The sequence below is a fragment of the Ciconia boyciana genome, chromosome 10 (genome assembly GCF_034638445.1).
Source record: "Ciconia boyciana chromosome 10, ASM3463844v1, whole genome shotgun sequence".
Lineage (NCBI taxonomy): Eukaryota > Metazoa > Chordata > Aves > Ciconiiformes > Ciconiidae > Ciconia > Ciconia boyciana.
Window position 1 is genome coordinate 42,322,246 of NC_132943.1, and position 16,753 is coordinate 42,338,998.

Below are 16,753 nucleotides of genomic sequence, written 5' to 3' on the forward strand. Positions count from 1 at the left end.
TCAGCAGGTTTCTAAGAGACAACACCTGAAGTCTCCTTTCCAGGCCTTTATAACTAAGATCAATGTCAACCAAGTTTGATGGAGGGGCAGGGATACCAAAGGGATGTTCTGATAAGTTTTGTGAAATTTCGTATTTGCCTGTAAGACTGAAAGTCCCTAACTTAGAAAGCAGACTGCAGTTAGAGCTTGGTCTATTCTGCTAGGAGGATGGACCATGAGCCTGCCTGCAGCTTGGTACCAGCCATTGCACATGTTGTTTCTTACCCCTAAATAAGGCAAGGTGAAAAAAATTATCTAATTTGTGTCCCCCCCTTTTTTTTTTTTAACAGGAATGTCAGACCACAGTGACAGCAGGTTTAGGGAACATTGTTGGTGGAAGACTGGAGATGCTGTGTAGAGGGTTCAGCTCATGGGAGCTGAGATCAACATGTTAGAGAGGAACTTGTCTCCTGTGGATTCACTGTTCATGGAGCGTCTTGTTTATTCTCTCATTCCCAAATGTGATGCAAGGATCACAACTTGTTCTATTTTTAATAGAAAACCCAAGAGACACTCATTCATCTTCCAAAAAAATTTAAATTTAGAATTCCAAATGTCAAAGGCATTCTCTATAAAACTTAGAATGACTAAAAGCAAACAACAAAAGAAAAACTACACAGCACAATTCGTTGGCCAGCAAAATTACCTACTGACTGATGACCCATTGTCAGAAAACCCAAGAATCTCTACATCAAATAGATCCTATTTCTAATAAAATTAAGCACTCATTGCTGCTGCTTCTGCAATACAAGCATACAAACACCTGTGGCACCAAATTATTCAATGGGAGTAGCTGCAGGATCTTACAAAACAGCTTTGCTAAGGACAGCAGTGTACTTTTCTTTATGTAGCACCTACTGAAATTTGTCTTGAAAATGTGTGAATAAATACATGTTATCTGGCAGTAAGATTTTTCCCACTAGCTGGGTCAGCATAATCTTCAGGATTTCAGATTTTAAAAATTACCCTTATGCACGTTTCAGTGTTGGAGTGGGACTAGGCGAGAACAATCACCAAGGAAAGCAAACCAGGCACCCAAACACTACTGAACTACAGAAGAATAAAACTTCTCTGCCATGATTGCCAACGCTCTATAAGTCCAGAGAAGAAATTACCTACACAAAAAGCATTCCTGCAAAATAATAAAACTTAAAACAAACCTGACTTTAGAAATTACAGTTCTGAAGTCAATGAATTAAGATAGGCCTGCATCTGCCGTGAATTCAGAAATGGGATTTCTCTTGCAGACAGATTCTCCAAGCACACATACGTATTACACAAGAAAGACCTACTGCTCTCTCAAGCCTTTGTCTAGTACAACCGAAGTCACCAAACACCTTCGCTCAATCCAACGTGTTAGTATTTCTGTGAACTGATCTTCCACTGGAAATTAGCCCAGGCCCATGCAGGCGTTCCACGCTCTAGGCAGAGAGATGTTGACTCTCTTAAGTCCCTCTTTGCTTACTATCCACAGTTTCAAATTCCCATCGTATGTATTTTAGGCAATTACTTTAACACCACCAGAACTATTCTGGACTGACACTGGTATCTTGCCTTCAGATTTCAACAGTGGAAAAATCAGCACTCTGACAGCATGCATGCATCAACTCCAGTGCGTTTGTTACTGAAATCCATAGACTGAAAGCTCTTAAGACTGTTCAGTTGGAAACAGCTCAGAGGCATTGACAAGGTGCCGAAGTAGCAGAGCACCGGAGGCACCGATGCATTGCTTCAAGCTAGCAATCGATCACCATGCTTCATGCTTAAAGACATCAGCACCTTAAGAACCAGATGCCTCTAGGGACTGGTGTGCCACTCTCTGAAAGACGCTCAAGATTTTTAATGTTCTTGAAAACATCACCTGGTTTTTATTCTCACTGCCCATCTCCTTCGTAGTCTTTGTTCAGTATTTGCCCTCCCTCCTCTTACCTGTTTAATACAGATTTTGCTTCTTCTTGGTTCTCACCTGGCTTCTCACAGCAGCGTAATTTTCCATTTGAGTTCTGTTCCCCTAATTCTGTTACCCATCGCATTGGCATTCTTTCCCCTCTCCTCTTACCTTTAAAGCCCCTTGCTTTTGTCTGCCCCCTCACCTTCTGCAGAAGCAGGGAGCTTACAATCTTCGTGCTCCATAAACATGAGAAACCTCTTGCTTCCCTACAGCACATCAACAATAAAAAGTGTCACTTAATTTAAATTGTGTGACTTAATCTGTATCAGGAATTACTTACAGAAATCACCATGCCACAAGATTAAAGCACTAACAACAGTGATCATGCATGTATTATTTCCCACCTACAAATACAGTATTGCCATGAATTACAAATTGACAGCAACATTTGCTGTACAAAGGGCCAATTCACAAAGTGCTCTGAAGAAGTTCTTAGCCATGCCATTAGCTTAAACAAAACTGACATGTCAGTCTTCAAAATGCTGCGTACACTTCAGCAATGGATAGATGTACCTGCTCTCTTACTGCAGTAGCAAGGGTTTGTGCAGCTTATCTGCCAGACATGGCACTAGAAATCTGAAAATCTATGTACTTCAGGAGACTTAGCTCACAAAAAAATAAGTATACACATATATTTTAAGAACTGGACTCAAGCATTTCTTTTACATGAAGCACACCAACCATCCATATTTCTATACTTACTCAGTCTGCATCCTGAGAACAATTTGTTTTCAACCAGTTTGCTCAAAGCTTACTATTCTGCTTTTGGTCTAGGATTTACAGTGCATCTCTCTCCCCACAAAAAGTTTTTCTGCTTTTCATTTGGCCATAAAACAGCTTGTAAAATTTTGATTCCTAAAATGATGATACCTGCCTTCTTAAACAGTCCCTACTTGCCTCCATTCCGATGTATTGCTCACTTTCAGACAGTAGAATTTCTAAACAATTCAACTACTTTCTTTGCTATTTTAATTGATTTTTCTTTCCAATACCTCCTGCACTCGAAGATTTCTTAATTTTTCCCCCCTGAAATATCCACACAAGAAGAGAACATTAGATGTTAATCTAGCTACTTGATTTGTAGCAGTTCTCCAGTTCTCTACCCAACCATTTAAATACTGTCATTCATAATAGGGTGATATACTGTACTATAAACCCTTTTGCAAATGGTACGTCTTGGTATTTTTCTTTTGTGACAAAGAATCGTATTAGTTATAAAGGGGAAAGAAACGTACTCAGTGCTCAGACTTACCTACAGAATCTCACTGTCTCAACAGTTTCCCCCCCTTTTTAAAAGAAAGTCCACCCCCCCCTTTTTTCAAGAAAATCCAAGTCACTAAGCTTATATTGTTTCCTTATAGAGAACATTACACAGCCTGATAGCCCCCAAAGTCCAGACGCTTTCTCTTAGTATTACGTCGGAAATCATCTCCTCCTTACCACCCCATACCTGTGCACATGTGTCTCAGAGCATAGCAGCAACACTTCTTTTTCCTGGGAAACACACTGTAGATTCCTATGTATAATTACAACTACTCTGTCATAGCTTAGCTAAACCATCTGTAATTAGCCCTCTAATCTTATAAAGCAGTGATCTGATGTGGGAACTCGCATCACTACTGCTAACGTGCCCCGATTATCGTGATGGTCAGTGGAAAACACCTTTAGCGAGAGACTGATCTGGCTTTAGAGCCGCAGAAGTGGGATTCTCTCCCCAGCAATGCCTTGAGCCCTTCGCCTAGTCAGTGGGTGTCTTTAATGAGCTTGTGTGCATCTTGCAGTGTATGACTCTCAAATGGCCCACGCGTCATTCCTAACGCTCGAGTTGGATCTCCTCTACACTGCGATGCAATGGCTTTTTATCCTCAAAGCACACCCACCGTTTGCATTCACTTCTCAAATAGAAACCCAAGTCAAACTCGCAGGCACTTGTCACCTCCAGGTCTATCTCAGCAAAAGTACAAGAGAGAAACCAGACACGGCTTTTGGAAGGAAAGCCACCCAATTTCCCCATGCAGCAGCTTACCACAAACACGGCTGCAATGGCGAGTGCCTGTTCTAAGCACGTGCACAGCTTCCTCTCGCTGGGTGTCGTTGGAGCAGTGCCTTGGAGAGATATCATAAGCTTATAAAGGCAGAATACCTTCCAAACTTGCGTTAAACCAGCAGAAGTTTGGGCAGCTGGGTTTTAACTCAAGTTAGCCTGAGTTCACCTCCCATTCTATTTTATTCTACCACACTGCCCTTCTTTTCATGGTTATTTTAAACAAGGACGAAAATACACTTTTAAAAGCAGACGCATAGCGCTGGTAAAAGACAGCACCCAGTGCTTCGTCAAGAATTTGCTATCAATAGCGAACATGAAGGAACAAGGAAAAGTCTGGCATGTGCAAGTAGTTAGGACAGCCCAGGATGATTTGGCTTCTATTAAGTGACCTGCTTCTTTACAAGTCAAACCTCATTTCATTTAGTCACCAGCTCCAGTCCTTGTCCCCTTTCTGATGTGCCTCTCTCTACTGGTGTTTCAGCCTTATCCTAGAGACGGCTAACGTGATTGCTATGAGTTTGCTTGTGCTGCCAACACCATCATTGATGGCATTGCTGAATGGCACCAGCCCTACCTAGAGCTCAGCAAAGCTGGGTCCTCCTCCAGCCAACTCAGACCACGCTCTGGCTTTAGCTTTCGTTTATGATCTTACAGACCATTTTCAATCCACATCACAGTTTTTAGCCAAACGCATTTGGATAAACTCTCAATTAAGATGTAGAGAGGCAGTATGAAAATGCTTTACCAAAATCCTAATATTTTACATCTGTTACGTTTGCTTCATGCACTTGTTTTGAAATTCTATCAAAAACCCAATCAAGTTTTTCTGGCAAGTTTTAGTCTATATAAACCACTCTCTGTATTCCTCACAGTTACATTAAGCCGCTCAGGAAAACTAAATCCTGCAACTGTGTGTTTGCATTACTTTTGCCTTCTCCCTAATACTAGTCACAAAGCTCATTTCAAGCTTTACAGCTCTAGGACAACTCTAAGTGAAATATATCCATGTCATCTAATCATATCACTCATCTCCAATTTATTGTAACGTGAAGGAGCCTTTATAATAAACACAACATTCAGTGATACGATTTTTGTCCTTGTTCTAACTCATGCAAAATAAACTAAGACTTTATTTTATTTCTTAAGAATTGCACTACTGAATTATTCCCTTTAAATTCAAAATATTTAAGTGCCAACATCTGGCCTGCCTGCTGAGACTGCTCTGAAGATGTGTTGATAATTACTGCAGTCAGAAGGTTTTTGAAGAATAAAAGTAGGATAAGAGAAAACAGTATTTTAACAAAAGTGCAAGGACTTCCATAGCGGGTATTTTGAAGATCGATAACAAAAGAAGTTATAGTCAGAGTACCTACACTTCAAAGATGCCCTGCTCCCCCCACAAGCAATATTCCTTCTTCATGCCATTTACTATTTTTAATTTGCCATTGCTACTTATACTCCGGATAACACGTGTTAAATACTAACAGCGCCAAAGCTTTTTTTTAAAAATAAAACCCCAAAAATAAAAGAAGAAACAAGGGATGTTGGGCCAACACCCCCGATTCAGATTCATGTGCAATTACCACAACATTAAAAGGCAGCAAAAGAATTATGAAAATATTTAGAATGCCCAAAGTTTGCCTTGTTCAAAAAATTAGGCTAAGGGGCTTTAAATGCGTGCTGTTCAGTTTACTCTTTTGATTGCTTTACCACTATGTAAATCAATTTGTTAATGTTCCTTACAAAATGCATGAGCCAGTTATACTGACAAACACACAAAGCTCATTCGTAATTAGCAGTTAATTAGTAAGAAGGAACAGATGCTGTTAGAGTTTCAGCAGGCGAACAGGTTCTGTAAACAATGCTTATAAATCTAAATGAATTTATTAACCACAATGCAACTGTCAACATTTTGCTGGCAACCATACAAATATGGTGGAATCCCCAAAACATCTTTACAACATATTAATAATCATTGTGTCAACCGAAGTCTGTCAGGCAGTCTGACTTGCTAACTGTCATAAGCCTTCTACTTAATCTTGTTATGTCACTTCTCCGGCCTAATTCCTCATGCCCTCAGAGGAAGAGCTCCAGTCACCAAAGTTAGCCCAGATGCACACAGACTCACCTCCATTACACAGCAGCCCCTCGAAACAAAGGCATTTTTGCCAGAGGAATGTTTGTTTTGCACCGATACCTTGAACAAGCTTCCACGAACTGAACACCAACGAGCAGGACACCCAGCTCTGAAAGCACATCTTGGTCCTGAAGCGTCTGCAGTCATTTTCTTTACAATCGTTATAGCTCGACGAGAGTGTGCTACTGTGAAGGCACCTCCAGATCTCATCCACTAAAAATAACTAAGGGTCAATTATTTCCACTCTCCATTTATAAAATCATGCACTCGATAAGCTGAGTGATGCCGTAGGTTTGGGGTTTTTTAAATTATTATCTAGGTAGATGTAGATGGCTCAACTAAAAAGAATGCCTCTTGTAAGCATTTTCTTGATGCAACTATTAAAGCAGTACCTAGACACAACCACCTTGAGTCAACGGCTTTTGGCCAGGGGCCAGTTCTTAGCCTAAGGGCAACAGTGAAGATACCTTAGTGACCTCATTGCTGTCAATCTCTGCATGTCACATTGAGATGCCACCTTGATATATTACACCATTTCAGCACTGGAAAATTCTAATAAATTTTTTAAAGTCGTATTATGGCTTGCTTTATTGATGTTCTCTTTTATACCTACATTGCTTTCGATCATTCCCTCCTCCTCTCCCCCAAAGTATTCTGACACCTCTTCACCATGTTCTGTACTCACTTTCAACGTGCTCTCCAGGATCTGCAATACACAGGCTCACAGAACAGGATGAGAACACCCCAAGTGTATTACATTCTCCAAGGCTTCACAGGAGAGACTGCTTGGCTTGCTTTCTGCAGGCTCCAGTCCTGCTGGCTGCACTGTTACAGGGACCAAAAGCATGGAGGTTGGGGGAACCCATTCTCTGCTGGCATCAAGCACTGGGCAAAAGAAGATGAGGATGTTCGTGGTAGAGCCTCAGGAAAAAAACCCAATACTCTTGCCCTTCTCTTATGAACACAGCACTGGAAAACAGATCCTTGGCTGGTTTATCCTAAAGAGCAGCATCTGCTCTTTTTACACGGACACAGTCAGGTGGATATATATATATATTTTTTTTTTTAACAAGAGAAGCTCCTGCCTTACTATTTCTGTAGAGGCTGATAGGTCTACTGGCACTCTCCTCTTCCCTATTTCCATTCTCTTCCCACAATCTCTCAAAGGATACTTAACCTGATCAACACTCTATTCCAAACAAAGGCTGGAATATCTCCTTTTGAATCCTAAGGATGTGCAAGAGCTGTAATCACGCCTGATGTGTCAGCTAGGAAATCATTACCTACTAGTCAAACCCAGAAGTTTTTCCTTATCTCTTTTAAGAAAGACGTAAGAGCGTTACATTTGGATAGGATTAAAAAAAATAAGATGACAAAGTTGAACACCTCTTACTGGCAATCATAAGCAATCTATGAGCTCTTATGGCATTAATGTGGATATCAGAACATTAAGCAAACAAAAAGTTTTCATATTTTTTCCTTAAGTTCTTTTATACTGTTACCTTCCATCATTGCCCCAAAAGGCAGCGTTCTCCTTTTGCTCACTTTGGAGCTTGTGTCATACAGACAAATGGAATGTTAATTTGGGGATTGTGTGCCCCCTGCCAAAATCGACACTAATAAACATGTAAATAAATTCCTTTATTAAGTAAAATTTAGTAAAAAATAGAATACTATATTTACTATCACATGCATTGTACCACAAAGACAAATTTTTGAGCTGGGAAGAGATATGAAGCAAGCCACTCTGAAATGAAACTGGTTAATTCATTCACAAACCATCAGCTTCTTCCCGTTACGAGGACCAGAGGCTCCCATTAGCTTCAGGTCACAGTCATAGGCAGTCAAAAAAATTATAGAAAGTTAATTTCTCTGAAAAGTTGATTAATATCACATTTATAGATCTTTAAATACACTTGTGGAGCAGGTGCAGGCTGCTCACCTTGGTCTTAGCACACTTGGGACTATCACTGCACAATTTTTGCAGGTATTTAGAGACAAAATAAGGACGATTTATAGGATGGGAGACAAAAACCTCATGTTTTAGGGACTCTCAAATACCAGGAGACCAATTAACAGAAACATGGTAGAAATTCAATCCTTATAAGCCAAAGACCCAAATTCCAGCTTTCTCCTGCAACCCTCAGATGTCTCAGGAAAGGAAAAGAGTAGAATCCAGAAAGCAGGCGGAAGCAGATGACTGGATGGGACAGACTGACTGACAGACAGGGAAGAAAGAAGAATTGTCTCAACCTGAGAGATGCTGAGGTTCTTGCCCAGGCCTGCCTGCTTTGGCTACGGGCCAGAAGGGGCCATTCCCTTGGACTGACAGGTAGAAACCTTAACCTCGGGCAGGGGAGGGTTTAACGCCTGGAGCTCGCAGGGCTGTGCCAGCTGTCCAACAGAGCAGCACATCGAGCCGAACCACGTGGCATCCTCATCTCCTTCCACTGTTTGGTATCAGAGAGGTATAAATTAAAGCAAGCTTCCTGAAACTCCAAAAAAGGTCCACTAAATCCAGGAACTTTTAAATGCTATTTTATGCCAAGTACTTAGGATGGTATCTGAAAATCATCAACAGTAAACCACACAAACCCAGCTTTCGCAGTCAAATGAAACATTATTCCAGGCAGGTACATGTAGCTGTAGCCATTCCTCTGATGTAAGGGCACATTTGATCTAATTGGAAAAAATATTTCAAGTGCACTGGGAATAGTCACTGTTAACTGAATGCAACAACGAAAAAGGAAAAAAGAGCATGCAGACCCGAGGGAATTACCAAATCAATTAACAACTAATTCAGGAACTAATTTCTGTATTGCCTCTTAGCACAAAACTGTATCTTTAATTTCTCCTGCAATAAGCATCACCATGATAGTCCTAACACACTCTGACGCTTTAAATGAGTTTACAAGTATCTCTTTTTGATTGGCTATATAACATTATTTCTTCACAGTTCAATGCAACCATAGCCAAGTGCTCCGAAATATTTAATTATACTGGTAGCTACCAGTTAACAATTTACAGAACCACAGTGAGTACAAAACATTTTATAACTAGTAATCAGCTAATTAAAAACACAGCAAAATGTGTATGTTCTGATTATAAACAATTGCGGAGGAATTACACAGAAGATTTCAGCACTAAGAGTATTTGGCTAAAAACCATACCCTTGTGTTTGTACAAGCAGATCTGGATACTGATTACTGTGATTAGACAGAAGTGTGACAGAGGAAATTACACCTCATGCTAGATATAAATAAATAAAACTATGTCATCTGCCAGTTCCTTGTAAATCACATCATTTCTGAGTTTTGAAAAGCCACTCACCAGAGACACCAATACTGGCTTGCAAACAACTATCTAGAAGCCTACATGAGCACCAATAAATAAAAACCAAAGCAGTAGGAGTTTTGGTGAACGCTTTGGCGTAGAAGATGGAGCAGAAGCAGCATCACAGTGGTCTGGGGCTCTGTGTCAGTGCAACAGGGGTTTCGGTGCAGGAGCTCTGCAGGTAGCACCTGTGCAGAAAGGCGCAGTACCAAAGGCACACGTATAGTGAAGGCAAGTAAATCCTAGAGTTGTGTGTGCCCCCCAGATGTTTGCTGCCATCCTTCTTTCGAAATGCTTTTGGTCGTTACAGGCATTAGCCATTTTTATTTCAAAATGTAACCTGATTTTCAATGCAGACAGAAGAGAGAAGCCACAGGATAAGTCCTAGCGCTCAGCAATGGGTCGCAGGGCCTGCTAACGCACCAGTTGTAGCATCGTGTGTCCGTCCTGCTCTTCCTATACCGCTTTTTTTCACCCTGTCAAGTCAGATGAATTAAGCAAGAATAGATGCTAAGATGGTTGCTTATTTGTTCTCTCTTTTGGTAGACTCAAAGTAAACATTTACATTCAGGAAACCTGCTGCAAAAAGCATTTATTGTTTATGACGATGGTGGGTCTCAGGTCTGACACTTGCCTGAAGCATTACAGTGCTGCTCTGCTCGCCAGGAGGACTAAGGACAGCGGTTTGACTGACTAGAGGTGGCAGACGATCTCTTTTCAAAACCTATTTCCAAGACAGTGCCATACTTGCTGAAATGCTCTAACAGCTGTACAGACAGCCCTGGGTATTTTAGGGGAAAACAGATTTCAGGTATGATGTTCTTTCTGGTTCAACGGGAAGGACCAAGATAACATAGCGTTGTGTTATTCCACACAAGAATTGTGTAACCGGTACTGTACACATCGAGGCCCCAGCTAGAGCTAAAAATTAACAAAGGAAAAAGAGGTTAGGAAGAAGAAAAGCACCAGTAGAGCAGAAGCAGGACTGACCTGCACCTGTAGGGAACCAAAGAGAAGAAGGAGGCTGAGCGGCACAGAGCAGTAGGCAGACAGGAGGTCAGAAAGGTAACATGGGCAAAGTCCATTAAAACCCAAATTAAGCTTGAAAAACCTCTTTTTTGAAGTTGAGCAATGCAGACTGATAGGGAATAAATGTGTTACAGTCCCAACTATTTGGGCTAAAAGGTTACAAAAAGACAACTCTGGAAATTTAGTGATCAGAACTAAGGCAGGCAATGCAATTGGATAGCCTAAGCTTGGGACATGCTGAAGGAAGGAAGGAAAACAGCTGGTAGCAGAAGATCCTGCCTCACCTTGCAGCTCTCCTCCTCGCCCTCCGCAGCACAGACGGCCACTGCAAAGCGTTCGTTTGGTCGGGCTGGAAGAGGCACACTGCTCGAGTTTACTAGCAACGCTTCTCCCCAGACACGTATCGAGAGTGACTACTAAGACTACGTCTAGTAAAAACAAAGTTTGAGATAAACTACATTGAAATCCTCTTCTTCCTGTTTTCAGGCACTTTCTAAAGTCCTCAGGCCAGGGGCTGTTGTGCAGGTGTTGGCAATCTCAGAGTACCCAGGTAAGACTAGGTTGGAAAACAAAATAATTGAGAAATAAAGCAATTCCCAATTTCCCAGAGATTCATTCCACAGAGCAGCACACAGACAATGTATTAGAAGAGTCCACTAGCAAAAAACTTAAGTAAAAATTCCGTATTTTGGCTTTTTCAAGTACATCTTAAAAATAGCACAGATTCTTCCCTGAATAGGAAAGTTTTTGACCAATTGCTTCAGTTATATTCTTCTAAGGCCAGGGCACTTGGGATGGGATTGAAAATTGACAACACAATGGCCAGGCTTGAAACAAAAAGAGTTAACAGGAAATTCTCAGGAACGCACAACTCGGTTTGAAAGTTACTTAAAAAAAATTGCTGATAAGGGATCATAAGTTGCAACACACCTTCTCAAATATTTCAGAAGCTATTTAACCTAAGTAACATTTTTTCATGCAAAGTTTGACATTTGTTGAAACCATTTTCAACATCTTTGCCAAGTTTAATGCTATTTTTTATAAAATTCAGATGTACTTTGTGAAGTTCCAGTTTTGTTTACACCCATCTTAAGGAAAAACTGCAACTTGTGCATCCAGGAACCAAGCTCTTCTTCACGAAAAGCAAATCAGTGATGCCACCCCCATTTGCTGACAAAGCCCCTATCTTAGCCCTGACCTTAAAAAAAAAAAAAATTGCCATTTTCAGTTCAGAGTTTAAAAAAAATTAAAAACAAGACAAAATACCTAATTTCATTAAAATTACTTTAATGTACTTAAATGTGCCAAGCTGGTAGGCAAAGAAAGTCATTTGAAATATCACCTAAAAGTAAAGCCCGAATAAGATATTCGACTTTCTCCATTAACACAGCCATTTGCAAACCAAGAGAAGCGAATGGATTCTGAAGTTCACCTTTACAAGTCATGGATGGCAAATTTTTCACTATGTCATCAGTGTAACATTAACCATTAGAACATTTAATTTTAAGCCAGACTTCAAGTTCGCTATTCCTAAACGATGCAGGAATTTGGGGGCACAAGAGGTGCAGCTCCTCCCAGGGTAAGCCAAGGGTTGAGGCAACCTGTCAAAATCTATTTTGACCAGGTTTTGGCAAAAGAACAGTCAAGGTTATATAGTTGGACTATGTAATAATATGAGCATCTGTGATTAAGTGCAAATGGCAAATAGAAGAAGGTCTGAAAGCACAAAGTCAAGGCCAGCTCTTACGTATTTATTGACGCTCTAATCTGGGGGGGATGGGGGCAGGAGAGAAGAAAAAAAAAAAGCAAGCACACAGCTGCCATCCCAAAAACAGACCTCCCATCTGCCACCCACGATTTGCATGTCACCTTCTCCAGGCTCATTTGTACTTCATTAACTGCCATTGACTTAACAAGATTTATGCAAATGACACCATAGGAGCTCACTAACTCCCACTGCAATCAAGTGATTATGTATGTACAATTCTCCACAGCAATGAAAAATTAATACATGACAAGCCCACTCACCGCTGAGCTGAGCTTCTTGCTTTTATTTTTCTTGTTGTGCTTTTTTTTTTTATTTGAATATGCCCTGCTGATAAAGATTTAGCAAGACCACAGAAAACAAAGTAATCTTCCCAAAACGCTACAACCCCCCCCCGCTCCCCCCCTCCATCCTAGAAAGTATGTCACCCTAAACTGTACAGCCGAATTCGTGCTTCAAAACACTCACTCAGGCTACCAGGAACAAGTCCTCGCTTTCAGAATAAACGGTTTCGAACAGAGGATACTCCAAACAGAGTAAGCCATTCACCCTAAGTTTGCTTTAAGGGTAGCAGGAGAAATGTTACAGAAGATAGCTTAACCATTTTCAGTTTAACTGCCTCTTTCTCAGAATTACAGAACTCTCTATGGATTTTAACTTTGGGCTAATACTGTTCCAGACATTTTCTGACTCCATTTGATTAGTAGAAGATATTTAAATAGCACACAAGTGAGACTTTTTTTTCTTTTTGGAAAATTATGGCATTCGCAGTTCTCAAAGGATGCTAAGAGCACAGGATTTAAGGCATGCTGATACCGCCACGCATGCAGAAGGTGTTTGTACCTCCCCGGGAAATTGGCCAAAATTCCCAAAATTTCACTCACCTTAGAGTATTTTGGCAGAAGTTAGCAGCCACATTTTAAACACACACCTGCTTTTCATTGCCTACATTTTGGGTTTCTGCTGGGAGCAAGAAGGTTCATCAGAACAGTTTTATATGGCTTAGCCCAATAAAAACATATTTAGCACTGCAGCAAAAAGAGATTTTTAACATTTAGAAAGGACAGAAAGAATAAGAACATTAACTCCTTTCAACCAAATCACCTCAAGTTAAGGAAAAAGCCCCTGAAGGAGCGAGGTGCTTCCTTGGAAGGAAACATACCATTTACAGTTTGGCCTATTTCCCCCAAACCCTCAGGAATTCAGGAACAGAGAACAGGAACTCAGGAGCAGGTTGCAACTCTTGGCTTCTTTTGACCAAAAATCACACCAAATTCTAGCAGCCATGCAGGCCGGTACCTGGGTCCCAGAAAGGCTGTAATACAGAATTATAAGCAAGTCTTTATGCCGGCATAGCTCACTTCACAAGATGTATATGTGGATTTAGAGAGAAACCAGGAGAGAAATTAAGTGCCCCTACAAAACCCCCACTCCTCTACCAGTTTAAATTGTCTCCAAATATACAAAAGCATCACTTTGACGACAGATGTCAACCATAGCTATGTCGGTTCAACAGCTGCAATACAGACCTGATCTATGAAAAACACTGTAGTTGAGATGAATGACAAACTCCTCGCCGTCACCTTTTCTACACTTCCTAGAGCGCTGACTTTTTCACATATATATTCTGTGCTCTCCCCACCACACACAAACATACTTGACTCGTATCAGCTCTCCCTCCCCCCTTTCATGTGCGCCTCTAGCGCTGGAAGAGATTTCTTTAATTTTTTTTCCTCAAAACCAGAACATTTCCAATCTCCAATTAACTTGTTTTGGTTTTGTGGGGTTTTCTTCTGTTGTTGTTTTGGGTTTTTTTGTTTTGTTTTGTTTTTAAGTTGGGAAATAGTATTTCTGATTTTTGAGAGACCTTGGGTAGATACGAACAACCCACAGGCACCATCAAATACACTGGATAACCAAGCCATTGATTTCAACATCTGAATAGTAAGACTTTTCTTTTTTCCATTTGCTTTTTTGTAATTACCATTTTTTCAAGTAGCAGTGAACTGAGAATACACTGTGAGTATCAACCATAACTTGCCCCTTTTTTTTTTTTTTTTTTTGTAAATCTGCAAATAAGCTCAACCAACACAAGCCCTGATCTGCAAGTGTGAGCTTGGACTTCTGCCTTGCACCAGAAGCACAGCCTTGCCAGCAGCCCTTTTAAACTATTGCTGCCATGCACAGAGAGTAAGAACTTACAGAGAATAAAACAAAGTACTGACAACAGATATTAAAAAGGCCTGGTCACTGCATGCTTTTGAAGATGTCCCAAAGACATAATAGAAGAGTATGAGCATGAAGCTGGCAAAGGCATTTTGCTCAACAGTGGCTTAAAGAAGTCCAAGAACGTTTAACATGACTAGAGGTTACTCCTGATACTAGCATGGGGTAGTACAGCAACGTGACTTTTGGGCTGATAGGAGGACAAACACTGGAAAACAGGGTGACAAAAAGATTAAAAAGAAAAGTCTTTTAATGATATAAGAAGATAGCCCTCCCACAGCAACACTGTGAATACTACAATCTGCATTCAACTTTCTAAAACCAGATTTCCCTTTCTATCCCCTGACCGTTTGTCACAGAAACATATCAAGATGGAAGGGGCTTCTCACTGTAAGAAGCACAGTAGCATGACATACTAAAGTTTTTAGGTCAAAAAGTTCCTTTTCACATCCTGCTGTTTTATTCACAGTTAACGCATAAAATGAGAGACACCATCTTTTCCAGCAGGACTTTCTACTGCCTCAGAGAAATGTCCACCTGCCTGGCACCTGCAGAGCCCACCGAGAACACAGTCATATCAGCAATTCAACTTGGTGCCACCTCCACCGATAGGAGCTCTCCATCTAAACAGTGGGTAGACAAAAGCTATCCCCTGGTCAAACTTCAGGCGCCATTTCTGCTTGAAATAGCATAGTTTGGAACCAAAGGCCACTTCAAACTAATGTACGGTTTTAAACTGTAATGAAACATTGTCAGTATGAATATATATTGTATTTCAATTTTTAATTAAATGTTTCCACATCAAAAAAGTATTTTTTCCTACTCCATCTTCTGTTTCAATTGCTAGGTGATGCTGGTCTCCTACACTTTACCAAAGACCATCTATAAAGTAGAAAGAAACCAATGAACTCCCAAATCCACTCTCTTGACATGTAAGTATGAGGTGAAATACCACTGATAGCAGCCATCCTACAACACTGCATGCCATTCAACCTCCCTTCTTCTAGCACCCTTCCAAACCCCCCATGAATAGGATGTAACTGCTGACTACAGACCTGCTCAAATATTTGCCGAGAATTGCTTGTACGTGACAAAATGAAATTACCATAATTGGGATTAATAACAAAAGTACGCATTCCCAAAAGATTGGTCATACTCAGTATACAAGTAGGGGTTGCAGGGAGAATTTTTCCAATTCAAGGTATTGTAGGGGATATTTCATTATAACATGGTATAGTGCAATCACACTTAAAATGCTTATCTTACAACACTCTTTCTACAAATGCATTTTTAATCAAATTAATTTCATACAACAGCATTTTAGAAAAGAACAGTATGTATGCCTTGAATAAATATTGAAAATTATACTCCTCAGTTTTACATTCTCAGCTGCGTTCGCAGACACTTTTGTTTAATTAGCATTACCCAAAAGAATTCCAGCCGGTCTAACCCATCTCATACCATACAAAAGCTGTAGAAAAAAAAAAACCAAAACTGTAGCTTGTTTTAAATGCCTGGAAACTCCTCCCGTGAATGCAGAGCCAAATACTGAGCTTATCAGGTTTCAAACTGCTCTTCTGAATTGCAGTGTGTTTGATTAAAATTTGTCTACTAGAGATTCACAGACATGACCGCACTTTTGCTGCCTGATGGTCCCAAAAGGTCTTTTTAACTACCTTTAAGAAAGAAAATCACTGCAAACAGTTAAGGGTACAAAATCACCTCCCCTTACTTCCAAAAAGAAAAAAAAAAACAACCCACCAACAAACCCACTCCCAAACAGGAGACCCAGGGCTACCTGCCAAGAAGAAGTGTGGACTGAGGAAAGATGAGAAGAGGCAAGTGACCCTCCAAGAGGGTAGGAAAGCCACCAGAAGAAACTGGAAACAACTGCGTGGGAAGAAAATAAGCTCCCTTCCCTTGGCACTTCTGCTATCTCCAGCACAGTAACTCACACAGAAGTAAATACTTGCAAACAGTATCGCAGAAACTACTTGTAAAGCATCCCATACAAATGCTTAGCACAGCGTTCTTAACCACGTGAATTCAGTGTAATTTAATTTGAGAAAGTAAATGATCTCATTCACCCAAATACTTCACATTAGATGCTGGTATTGCTTTTGCCTTTCAAAGGAGTGTTCACAGCTACAATTTAGCATTGAGTTTCCGGGCTAACGAAAGTGCATCTAGGCTAGTAAAACAGACCAAAACAAATCCTTGAATTCA

At 40.5% G+C, this 16,753-nt stretch overlaps 1 protein-coding gene across 5 annotated transcripts in view; it reads right to left on the minus strand.

The window, feature by feature from the left end:
- Positions 1-16,753, minus strand: part of AGAP1 (ArfGAP with GTPase domain, ankyrin repeat and PH domain 1) — a 385,812-nt gene that overhangs the window by 166,117 nt on the left and 202,942 nt on the right. The window lies entirely within an intron of this gene.